Source organism: Heterocephalus glaber, unplaced genomic scaffold (assembly GCF_053883595.1).
Source record: "Heterocephalus glaber isolate CG9 unplaced genomic scaffold, H.glaber_assembly_v1.0 deba00001593, whole genome shotgun sequence".
Taxonomy (NCBI): domain Eukaryota; kingdom Metazoa; phylum Chordata; class Mammalia; order Rodentia; family Bathyergidae; genus Heterocephalus; species Heterocephalus glaber.
The window spans coordinates 6026893-6038259 of NW_028258368.1; the positions used below are offsets into that span (position 1 = coordinate 6026893).

Consider the following 11367-nt stretch of genomic DNA (forward strand, 5'->3'; position numbering starts at 1 on the left):
GAGCCACAAAAGGAAGTGCCGGATTGGACCTCAGTGCCACCACCCACACAGTATTGACCCCAGAAATGGGAGTCCAGGCCCTCGCCACAGGAGTCTTTGGACCCTTACCTAGAGAGACTTTTGGCCTCGTAATAGGCCGAAGCAGTAGTACCATAAATGGGCTGTTGGTTTACCCAGGAGTGATAGATAATGACTACTCTGGGGAAATTAAAGTTATGGTTTCTTCTCCCAAAGTTATTAATACCATTCAATCAGGCCAAAGATTTGCTCAATTGCTACTCCTTCCCCTTCTCTCTACCTCTAATAAGGCTCTAAACAACGCCCGAGGCAGCCAGGGATTCGGCTCATCTGATGTTTACTGGTCAGAGATACTTTCAGCACAAAAGCCTCTCGTGACCTTGTGGTTAGATGGGAGACAGTTTTCTGGGCTGGTTGACACTGGTGCCGATGTAACTATCATAAAGGGAGAGGATTGGCCTCAGGCATGGCCATTAAAAGACACCCTCACCCATCTCGGGGGTATAGGTCAGAGTGAAAATCCTAAACAAAGTGCCAAAGATCTGACCTGGAGAGACCAAGATGGTAATCAGGGCACCATTCAACCTTATATCATTTCAGGGTTACCTATTAATCTATGGGGAAGAGACTTACTATCACAAATGGGGATAATTATTTCCAGCCCCAATGAAATTGTCACTATGCAGATGTTTAAAAATGGGTACATTCCAGGAACGGGACTGGGGAAACACCCTACAAACCTTACTCACCCCATTGAGCCTGTCCCTCGGCCCCCTCGGGCAGGGCTAGGCCATTTTCCATAGGGGCCATTGACACTCCTGCGGCCCATGCTGAAAAGATTACCTGGCTCTCAGATGATCCAGTGTGGGTCGATCAGTGGCCCCTCTCTAAGGAGAAATTGTCAGCAGCTCAACAGTTGGTGCAGGAACAGCTTCATGCTGGCCATATTATTCCTAGCCACTCCCCTTGGAATACTCCCATTTTTGTCATTAAAAAACGGTCGGAAAAATGGAGACTCTTACAAGATCTTAGAACAGTTAATAAAACCATGGTACTCATGGGAGCTTTACAACCTGGTCTCCCTTCGCCGGTAGCCATTCCCCTTGGGTATTACAAGATTATTATTGATTTAAAGGATTGCTTTTTCACCATTCCCTTACATCCTGCTGATCAAAAACGCTTCGCATTTAGCCTTCCAGCGACCAATTTCTGTACCCCAATGCAGCGCTTTCAGTGGCTGGTTCTGCCCCAAGGCATGGCCAATAGTCCCACCCTGTGCCAGTCATTTGTAGCCGTGGCACTCCAATCCACCCGAGACAATTGGCCTCAAATGTATATTATCCATTACATGGATGATATCCTTGTAGTGGGGCAATTAGGAAGTGAGGTTTTAGCTTGTTATGCTGACCTTCGACGGGCACTTGAATCTCATGGCCTCCAGATTGCCCCTGATAAGGTTCAACTAAAAGACCCTTATAACTACCTCGGATTTCAGATGAAGGGACGTCACATTTCCTCCCAAAAGCTTACCTTGCGGCTGGACGGTCTTAAGACTTTAAATGACTTCCAAAAATTGCTAGGAGACATTAATTGGCTTATGCCCTATTTAAAGCTCACTAAACATGACCTGAAGCCTCTCTATGATACCCTACAAGGTGATAACCACCCTACTTCACCTCGACAGCTCACTGCCGAGGGGCGCAAAGCCATCAGTACAGTGGAACAAGCCATTCAAAATCAAACAATTACTTTTATGGATTATAACTCTCCTTTACAGTATATCATCTGCAAAACCTCCCTCTCTCCCACTGCTGTCTTTTGGCAAACCGCTCCCCTTTTGTGGGTTCATCTCCCAGTTTCCCCTAAGCGGGTCTTTTACCCCTATTATGTTGCAGTTGCAGACCTAGTTATCTTGGGCAGAGACCATGGAAAGATGTACTTTGGAAAAGAACCTGATGTCATTATCCAACCCTACCCTAAGGACCAGGTCGATTGGCTTATACAAACCACCGATTCCTGGCCAATTGCTCTTGCTTCTTATTCAGGGTTATTGGACAACCACTATCCTCCCAGCAAACTTATTGACTTTGCCAACAGACATGACTTCATTTTCCCGAAGATCACTTCTTGCTTTCCTCTGCCAGAGGCTCTACCCGTTTTTACAGACGGTTCTTCCACTGGAATGGCTGCCTATGTGTGGGATGATAACATTGTCCAGTTCCGAACCGCCCACTCTTCGGCCCAGTTAACCGAGCTCCAGGCAGTCATAGCGGTCTTTACCGCATTTCCTGCCCGAGCTTTTAATCTCTTTACTGACAGTGCTTACATTGCCCAATCTGTTCCCTTATTAGAAACATGTGGACTGATCAAACTTGCCTCTCAGACTGGTGGTCTTTTCCTCCAATTACAAGATCTAATCAGAAAACGATCCAAATCCTTTTTCATTGGGCACCTTCGAGCCCACTCTAACCTACCCAGCCCACTTGCAGAGGGCAACTGCTTAGCAGACCTAGCCACAAGACCTCAGGCTTTTGCCTATTCAATAAATACTGATGCCCCCAGTCCGATTGACCAAGCACAGAAGGCACACCAATTCCATCATCTTAATGCTCACACGCTTCGCCTTATGTATAAGCTTACTAGAGAACAAGCTAGACAAATTGTTAAGGCCTGCCCTACGTGCACTCTGCACCTTCCTACACCTCATCTGGGAGTTAATCCTCGTGGCTTGATTCCAAATGCCCTATGGCAAATGGACATCACACATTACCCTAAATTTGGAAATCTTAAATATATACATGTCAACATTAATACATATAGTGGATTCATATTTGCCACCCTGCAGTCTGGGGAAGCTACTAAACACGTCATTGCTCATCTCCTCACTGCCTTCTCAGTGCTTGGCTGCCCACAACAAATTAAAACAGATAATGGTCCTGGCTATATCAGCTCTGGCTTCTCCAAATTTTACAAACAATTTACAATAACACATATAACGGGAATCCCATATAATCCACAGGGACAAGGCATTATAGAAAGGGCTAATCTCACACTTAAAATTACTTTAGACAAAATAAAAAAGGGGGAATGGTATCCTACTAAGGGGTCTCCTAGAAATCTGATATCACATGCACTATTTATTCTTAACTTCTTAAATTTGGATGCCAAAGGTTTATCTGCAGCCAATCGTTTCTGGCAACCAGAGACGCAACGACAATTTGCCTCGGTGATGTGGAAAGACCCCCTGGACCACTCATGGCACGGGCCGGATCCTGTACTTATCTGGGGCCGAGGATCGGTGTGTATTTACTCCAAGGAAATGAAGTCAGCCAGGTGGCTCCCAGAACGCCTAGTAAAACAAGTTGATAGGTGTGCTGATGATGCCGATGACCTGACGTTGTCCAATCTTAACCAGTTAACAATGGCGCCTACAATTACAATCTAATAATCATCAAGAGTATAGTATAATTCAATTTGGCTAGTTATATTTGGGTGCACCCTAATTTTATACACTGTCTTATATGTTTGTCTATTGTCTGTTGTTTGTGTTTGTACAGTTGAGCTCAATATGTTCCTTCCTCTTCAAAGGATATTCGCCTATTGTTAAATTGACTTATAGATAATATTATTAAACTAAAGACATGCTTTTCTTCCCAGGTTGTTAATTGATCAAAGTACCACTGAAATTTATTTTATGAAAGTGACGTGCATTGTTACCCACATGCAACAATCAAATTACAATTAACAGTTATAAAATAAAAAGATATATATTCTTAATTGTTTGTCAAAACGATTATAGATGGGAACTCCCTTTGATGAATATAGAAGTGGCCACCCAGAAAATGATTATTCTGGTCTTAATTCATTAAAGGGACCCCCTAGTAAATTTTATATTATATAATCTTATGGGAGACATATCACAATGAATATTATCTAAATATGTTATAAATTGATTGTATTGGTTGTCCTTGATATTTAAGCACTAAATATGTTGTTACAAAACGTTCATATTGGTTAAGTTCTGAATATGTTATTGTAGCATGTCCACATTGGTTATCTTCAAAAGCTTAATCAGGGTAGCTTAACTCTCTTATTCACAGTCTAGCCTTAAATGAACATTGCTGTTTTTATGCCAACAAATCTGGGATCGTCAGGGGAAAAATTCGCGAACTTCAGGAAGATTTAAACAGATGACGACAAAAATTCACTCAAAATCCCCTCTGGACTGGCCTCAATGGTTTCCTCCCTTATCTCCTCCCTTTGCTGGGACCCTTATTGGGTCTACTCTTGCTCATTTCTTTAGGGCCCGTACTTTATAACAAAATCATGGCCTTTCTTAGAGCCCAGATAGAGGCAATAAAAACAGCGCCCATACAGGTCTACTATAATAGATTGGCAATGGCTGACCAGGACGAATGTCGGACCATCGATTAGGTCCTTGCCGTGGCGAAGTGTTCTCGCCCCACCTGGTGAGTGGGCTGGCAAGCCAATGACGGGCAACTGAGCAAGCATGCCATGCAATGAGAGAGCCCTCGTGTGCCGCCTAAGACAGGTGCCAGAGCCTTGATTCTCTGGTTAACCGATGACGGGTAAGGTGCACGGTGCAGACACGTGTGTTGCTCTGACCCAAGACAGGCTCAGCCCCCGCAGGCTTGGCTCTCCTGACGCCTTTCTAAAATTATAATTTTAAAGGGAGGACCTGTGGGGGGCCTTGCCCCCCCGCTAGAACTCTTGAGTGCCTTTTACGGACATATCTGGGCCTGCTGCAAATCTACCCGGCAACAAGGAAGTAGCCCCAGTACCCTCCTCTTGCTCCTCCCCTCTAGCCCTACGGTATATATGTTGTAACAGCTTCTGCAATAAACGAGACTTGATCAGAAACCTGTCTTGTCTCCATCTCTCGTGTCCCCTGTCCCCTCTCATCCTCGCTCCCCCTCTAGGGTCTCCGTTGACTTACCCGCGGGCCGGGACAACTAGTGACAGGATCATATGGCTTTCTCCTTTCCTCTGTTAAAATGATGACTTTGGGGGGTGGATCTTCCAATGCTGAACCAACACTGCCATCCCTATAATAAAACCACTTTCTACATACTACCAGATCTGACTTCTAAGACTTTGCTTTGTTAAACAAATGTCTATCTATGTTCATGCATTTTTCTTCTATTATCTTTATCCAGTTTTAGGATTAGCACAATGTTGAGTTCCTAAAATGAGGGGAGAAGTGTTCCTTCTCTTTTCTGCTTTAAATATTTGATATAATTTATCAGTTAAAATGTTTATGAGCCTGCTGTTGTCATATAGGTAGGTTTTCAAGCTAGGAATATACTTTCTTTAATAGGTGCTATTCAAATTTTATATTTCCTCCAGAGTTAATTTCATTAATTTTCTTCTAAGTTACATCTTAGAAGTTGTCAAATTTATTTCAAAAAAGATTTGTGGAATATGCTTTCTATATCCTTTTAAATTCTGTAAAATCTGTGGTAATGTCTCCTAGATCTTAATATTGTAATTTTAAACATGTATAACTGATATTGTGTAACAGGAAGAAAAGGTCTAAAAGAGCAGGGGAATTGGGAGGGGTAGGCGAAAGAAAAAAAGGGAAAGGAAAAAGTATGAGAAGAGGAACAAAATGGAAACAAGGTCTTTGCAAATAGGGAAGGTTGGAGGGGGTGAAGGGGGGGCAAGGGAAGGGGAAAAAAAGTAAGAACCAAGAGACTCATGTAATGGTACAAGATCCCAAGATGAATGTAACTGTATTTTATACCTAAAATGTACCAATAAAGTTAATGGGGGAAAAAAAAAGAAAAGAAAATCTTAGCCGTGAGTCACCAAATGTAGGCCAGAAAGATAAGCAGCAGCTAAGTAGAAAAACTTGAAATGAGACTTCTTCGGGGTATATTCTCTCTGCCCTTCAGTCACCAAGAAGGCTTCAACTGCTGGATTCTGGGCTTTGGGCTCCATCTCCATACTGCATGCTTCATTCTCCCCATCTTCTGTACAGTTTGACTGGCAACTGTGAGAAGTAAGTAGAATGGGCATTCACATCTCCTTCTTTATTCGTTTTTGAATACATTTCTCTATTGATGAAAGACTGAGACATTAAATCTCTTGCTTTAGTTACACACTGGTTGGTGATGTGTCACCAACAGGGACTAGAGTTGTGGGCTTGTCTGAGGCTTGTCCTTGGGCCACTAAATTATGCCTTCTATGAATTTTTTAATTGGTAAAGAATTATCCAAGGCTAAATTGAAACGTGAAGGTATATAAAGCCAAAACACTGTCATAAATCAGATATTTTTTCTTGCTGCTTCAGTTCTTCTAGATGTCAAGTAAGATTATTAAGCAAGAATCTGGTCTCTAAATTTTCTCCTCAAGTGCTGCAATTTAACTGAGCATTTGTTTTACTTTTAATGGTCAAGAAATCCAGCTCGGCCAGGGATTTAGCTCAGTGGTTTCGCCGCCTGCCGCGTAAGCACAAGGACCCAAGTTCGATCCCTGGTACCAAAAAAAAAAAAAAAGAAAGAAATCCAGCTCAAAGCAACCCACTGCACATGAGAAATTTCCTTAAAGTTGCTGATTCATGATGGACAAGAAAATCACAAAGAGTTCTGTGTTTTAGTCCACAATGTAGCAGGATTCATTTTAATTTACACGTAAGGCAGTGAGCTTCTCTGTACAAGTTTTTCACTCATGTAGATGTCCAGAGCAATGCACCAGCTCATCCTATGGTTTCTTGCACTCGTCACTCAGCAAAGAGTGAACAGGTGAGTGCAGTGTGAGACTCGGAGATCTACACATCTCTTACATCTCCATCTTCAAACTTATAGGCATACACTTGGGCTTAGAGAAAAAGGCATGAAGCCACACACAGATTTCTTGATGAGTACCAAAAACAGAACAATGAAAAATAATGATTCATACATTTATAAGTACTCCATTATTAGCAAACTGTTCTCACCCAGGAACCAAGTGTTCCCTGGTAGGGGATCAGCCAAGGGCCATCAAAGGGTCCTCTGCCAAAAAGTAACACAACAGCTCCAAGCTTAACAAACTAGTATACTGTGCTGTCCTTCAGAATAACAAGCAATGACTAGAAACTTACTTTAAACATAAAAATCATTCCATCTTTTACTAATCACTAAGAGAATCTATTGTCATCTTCTTACGAAAAGCATCCCGGCTTCTTTTCATAGATTTTGGTTACCAAAACCATGTTAACTAGGAAAAAGTGTCATAAACAGAATATAAATCCATAGCATATGAATACAAGGAGATAATTTAAAAGCCATGTGTAGAATCTGATGTTGTTGAAGTCATTTTTCTTCTATGAAGTTGCTTATATTTTCACTTTTTAAAAAGTATCGTCTTTGAGAGTTAAAATAGTCCAATTGAATAATATTTCAATTCTCATCCTTCAATCTACATCCATCTCCAATATTTATTTTTGAGTCAAAATTTTCCCTGGGACTACATTCCCCTGTGTGTATATTGATAGAGGTTAATTTATTTCCAGGGGTTGTGTCCACTAAGTACTATACTGTGAAAGCCTGTAAACTTGACAAGCTGTAAGATGGACATTTTCTCATTCAACAAACACTAGAATATTAGACGCATGCTCCATTGCATAAGAACTTGCAGCAAAGGGTGAAGTTTGGGGGGTTTTTGAGGGGAGTTGTTTTGTTTTGGTTTGGTTTGGTGTTTTGAGACAGGTTCTCACTATGTAGTTCAGGCTGGCCTTGAACTCACTGTGTAGTCCAGACTGCCCTAAAACTCGCTGTGACCCTCCTGCCTCAGCTTCCTGGGATTATAGGTGTTTGCCACCACTCCTAGCCTGAAGTTTTTATTTTTATGTTGGTGTTTTATTATTGTGATACTTTAAGCTTTATAACAACAATCCAGATGAAGATAACAAAACTACACATAATCACTCCCCCATAGGACCCACATCCAGGTAGTCAATGATTGAATTAAACTTTTTTTTTTCACTTAGTTTTCACAAAAGACTAACATTCTACTACTTTCACAACCAGGTTTCTATGCTCAGATGTTTCCCCAGCCCTGAAAAGCCTGGCTAAGCTCAAACTTCCTTTTTGTCTCAATCTTTAACTGAAATGCCCTCTGGTGTTCATCTTGATATTAGCAACCCCCTCTGGATCTTTCAAGTGCTTCATAGTGGTAGTTTCATCATTATATTTTAGGCAGAGTTTAGAGATAAATTAGTATTATAAGATGTTGTGAAAATGATGTGTCTCTTACCCAAAAGGCATGCTACCAACAGTGTTTCAGCTTTGTGATTGGTTTGGACTTTGGACTATTTCCTTATACAAGATGAGATATCATGGAGGTAGGATCCAAGTCTATACACAGCATTCATTTACGTCTCACACACATAAGGCCCACAGGAAATTATATACAATAAATTTACTTCATTTTACCTTGGCTGCAACCCATCCCATGAGGTCAGGTGTAGAATTTTTCACTTGTGGCCTCATGTCAGTACTCAAAAAGTTTCAGATTTCACAAGATTTGAAATTTTAGAATTTTGAATTAGGTGTAATCAAATGCCTGGTTTCCAGGCTCTCCAAACTTATCAAAACATGTTACGTGGATAACTTCTGCCACCCTACTACCATCATGAAAGAACTTGGAGATGGTCCGGTCAAAAACTCACCTTATAAACCATTTAGGATAACTCCTTCATCTGAAAGACCAAAAATCAAGTCTTAGAGAAATTAAATGACTTGCCAAGTTGATATAAGGAGTTGGATTTACCATCTAGATCTTCTGCTGCCTCATAACAATATGAATAGCTGGGTGTGGTGACATACACACCTGTACTCCCAGCACTGGGGAGGCTGTGGCAGCAGGATTGCCACAAGTTTAAGGACAGGTGGAGCTACATAGTGAGTTTAAGGCCAGCCTGAACTACTTAGTGAGACCCTGTGTCTAAAAAAGGGGGCTGCAATTAACTAACTAGTAATGGTGAGCCAAGAACTATGTAAAGTCTCTTCCATGCAGTACCTTTGTGTGTGTGTAGTACTGGGGATTGAACACAAGGCCTTCATAGTGAACTATGCCCCCAGACCCTCCCCTTTTTGGGACAGTGTATTGCTAAATTGCCCACCCTGGGCTTGAACTTGTGATCCTTCTACCTCAGTCTCCCAGAGTGTTGGGATTACAGGTGTTTGCCAACACATCCAGGTATGCAGTATCTTATTTTAGTCTCACAAGAGTTTTGAGATAGGCACTGTCATCACATCTATGCTACAGAGAGGGAAATAAAATCATTGAGAGAGAAGTTGAAGAAATATATGTGCCCCACATCACACAAATGGGTTTTGAACACCAGTGCTTGAAGTTCCTACTGATCTTACAGCCTTCAGAGTAATTGGGCACATAGATATAGATATGAGGATGTAGAGATACAGATGGATGGATGTACATGTACTTACATATAAATGAGAAACCAGTGAGCAGGATGTAGCATTATTTTTGCATATTTTGAAAGTACAAGTGAATGACATCCTAATTCTATGTGCATAGGGTGGATGGGGAAAATCAGTGCCTGACTTCCACTTCATCTTCTTTCTACACTTCTTTCTTCCTACACCATAGAAACAGTAAAGATAAACAATACGGGGCCAGGGATTTAGCTCAGCAGTTCTGCCACATGCCTCGAAAGCGCAAGGACCCAAGTTTGATCCCCGGTACCAAAAAAAAAAAAAAAAAAAAGATAAACAATACATTTCTCAGAGTTCTTTGCAGGCACACTCCTGGATGAGATTTAGATCCTATCCATCAAACGCAGCAGAATTGAAGGTGAAAACAAACACCTGTTGCTCTTGCTGCCACACTTTGTGGAAACGTGGTATTCCTGGGGAATTCCAGAGGTTCTGAGCTGTGATTACCAGCCTAGCTGTGGTCACTGGCTTCAAAGAATTAAAAATAGAGCCCTTGGCATCCATTCTGCATTCTGAGGGTACAGATCCTCCCAGGCACAATTTGATTCCAGGGCCAGTAAGAGCAAATGTGACTGCAGATTGTAGTGACTTACTGTTTGTGGTGGTTCCCCATCCTTCTTGGTGGTTTCCTAATTGTGGCAGAAGTGGCATGGCAATGGAATCAGAAATCCTTTAATCATGGAGGAATTGTGGCTCACACAGGCTTTGGAAGGCTTCCTGGGGCTAAGCAAGCACATGTTGAAATGCAAGCCTACTAATAATAGAGCCTCAGTGACTCCCTGCCCTTTGAGTAGGGTCCTGAAGGATTGGACCCTCAGAGGAAAGGCGAACTATAGGTTAACCAGTTCTCAGAAAGCAGCCCAGCTTCAAGGCAGATATCTACATGAGTCCAAATAACTAAACTCCTTAAGGTAATTAAGTACTTCTGGATGAATGGCTCCAAGTTCCCAAAACAAGCAAAGTCATTTCTGAGGGAAGAAAATATTATCCTATACTTGAACTTCTTTAATGGCAACTTTTAAAGCATCATATCCAGCACACAGACAATGACAATCAGGCACATGAGGAGATAAGACAAGAAGAATGAGAACCAGCAGAAGCATAAAACACAGAAAATGCACAGAGGCTATATTACAGATCAGTGTTCTAACAGAAATCTAATGCAATCCACAGAAGTGAGATGTGTATGTAATTCAAAATATTCTAACTGTGTTAAGAAGGTAAAAACAGGTGAGATAAAATTTTTAAATATTTTTCTTGAATGCCACTGATATTTTTATTTAATCCAAATTGTTATTTCAGCATGTATCCAGGGCAGGCCACATCTTCTCTTCATTAATTGCTTATAGCTCAGTTCATCCCCTTTCCCACTAGGGGGTACCAAACAAATGACTAAGCCAGGTTGTGTGAGGAAATGGGCTTTACTTTGCTTCAGCCCTGGAATATCAGTACCTGAGACACTAAGTGTTATAATGAGGAAGACGTGTCTTTTTGACTGAGAGTGGAGACCAGAACAATTGCAAGAAGGAATCTTTACAAAATTTGAGTGAGGAAAGGGAGAATTCAAATAGTATCAGGTAAGAATGTTCTGCAAACAGAAATCAGAAGGCAAGCATATTCTTTTGAAATAAGGATTACTGAAATAAAGAGATAAGAAATATTTTGACAGTAACAAAAATGGATAGAACCCTCTGATAGGGGCAATTTCTTTTTTTTTTTCTTTTTTTTTTTTTTTTTCGGTACTGGGGATTGAACTCAGGTCCTTGCGCTTGTGCAACAGGCGGCAAAACCACTGAGCTAAATCCCCCGCCCAGGAACAATTTGTTAAAGCACTCAATATTGAGGAAGAAAAGAATATAAGAAAATGTCTTGTAGTATACAGAAAGAA

The 11367-nt window shown here is 41.3% G+C and overlaps 1 long non-coding RNA gene across 4 annotated transcripts in view; it reads left to right on the forward strand.

Annotated features, from left to right (window-relative positions):
- LOC147823331 (uncharacterized) overlaps positions 1 to 11367 on the forward strand; it is a 105944-nt gene that overhangs the window by 76210 nt on the left and 18367 nt on the right. For all 4 annotated transcript variants that reach the window (XR_015444043.1, XR_015444042.1, XR_015444044.1 and 1 more), the window contains exon 4: positions 3189 to 6040. This is a non-coding gene — a long non-coding RNA (uncharacterized LOC147823331). The remainder of the gene's footprint in view (positions 1 to 3188; positions 6041 to 11367) is intronic.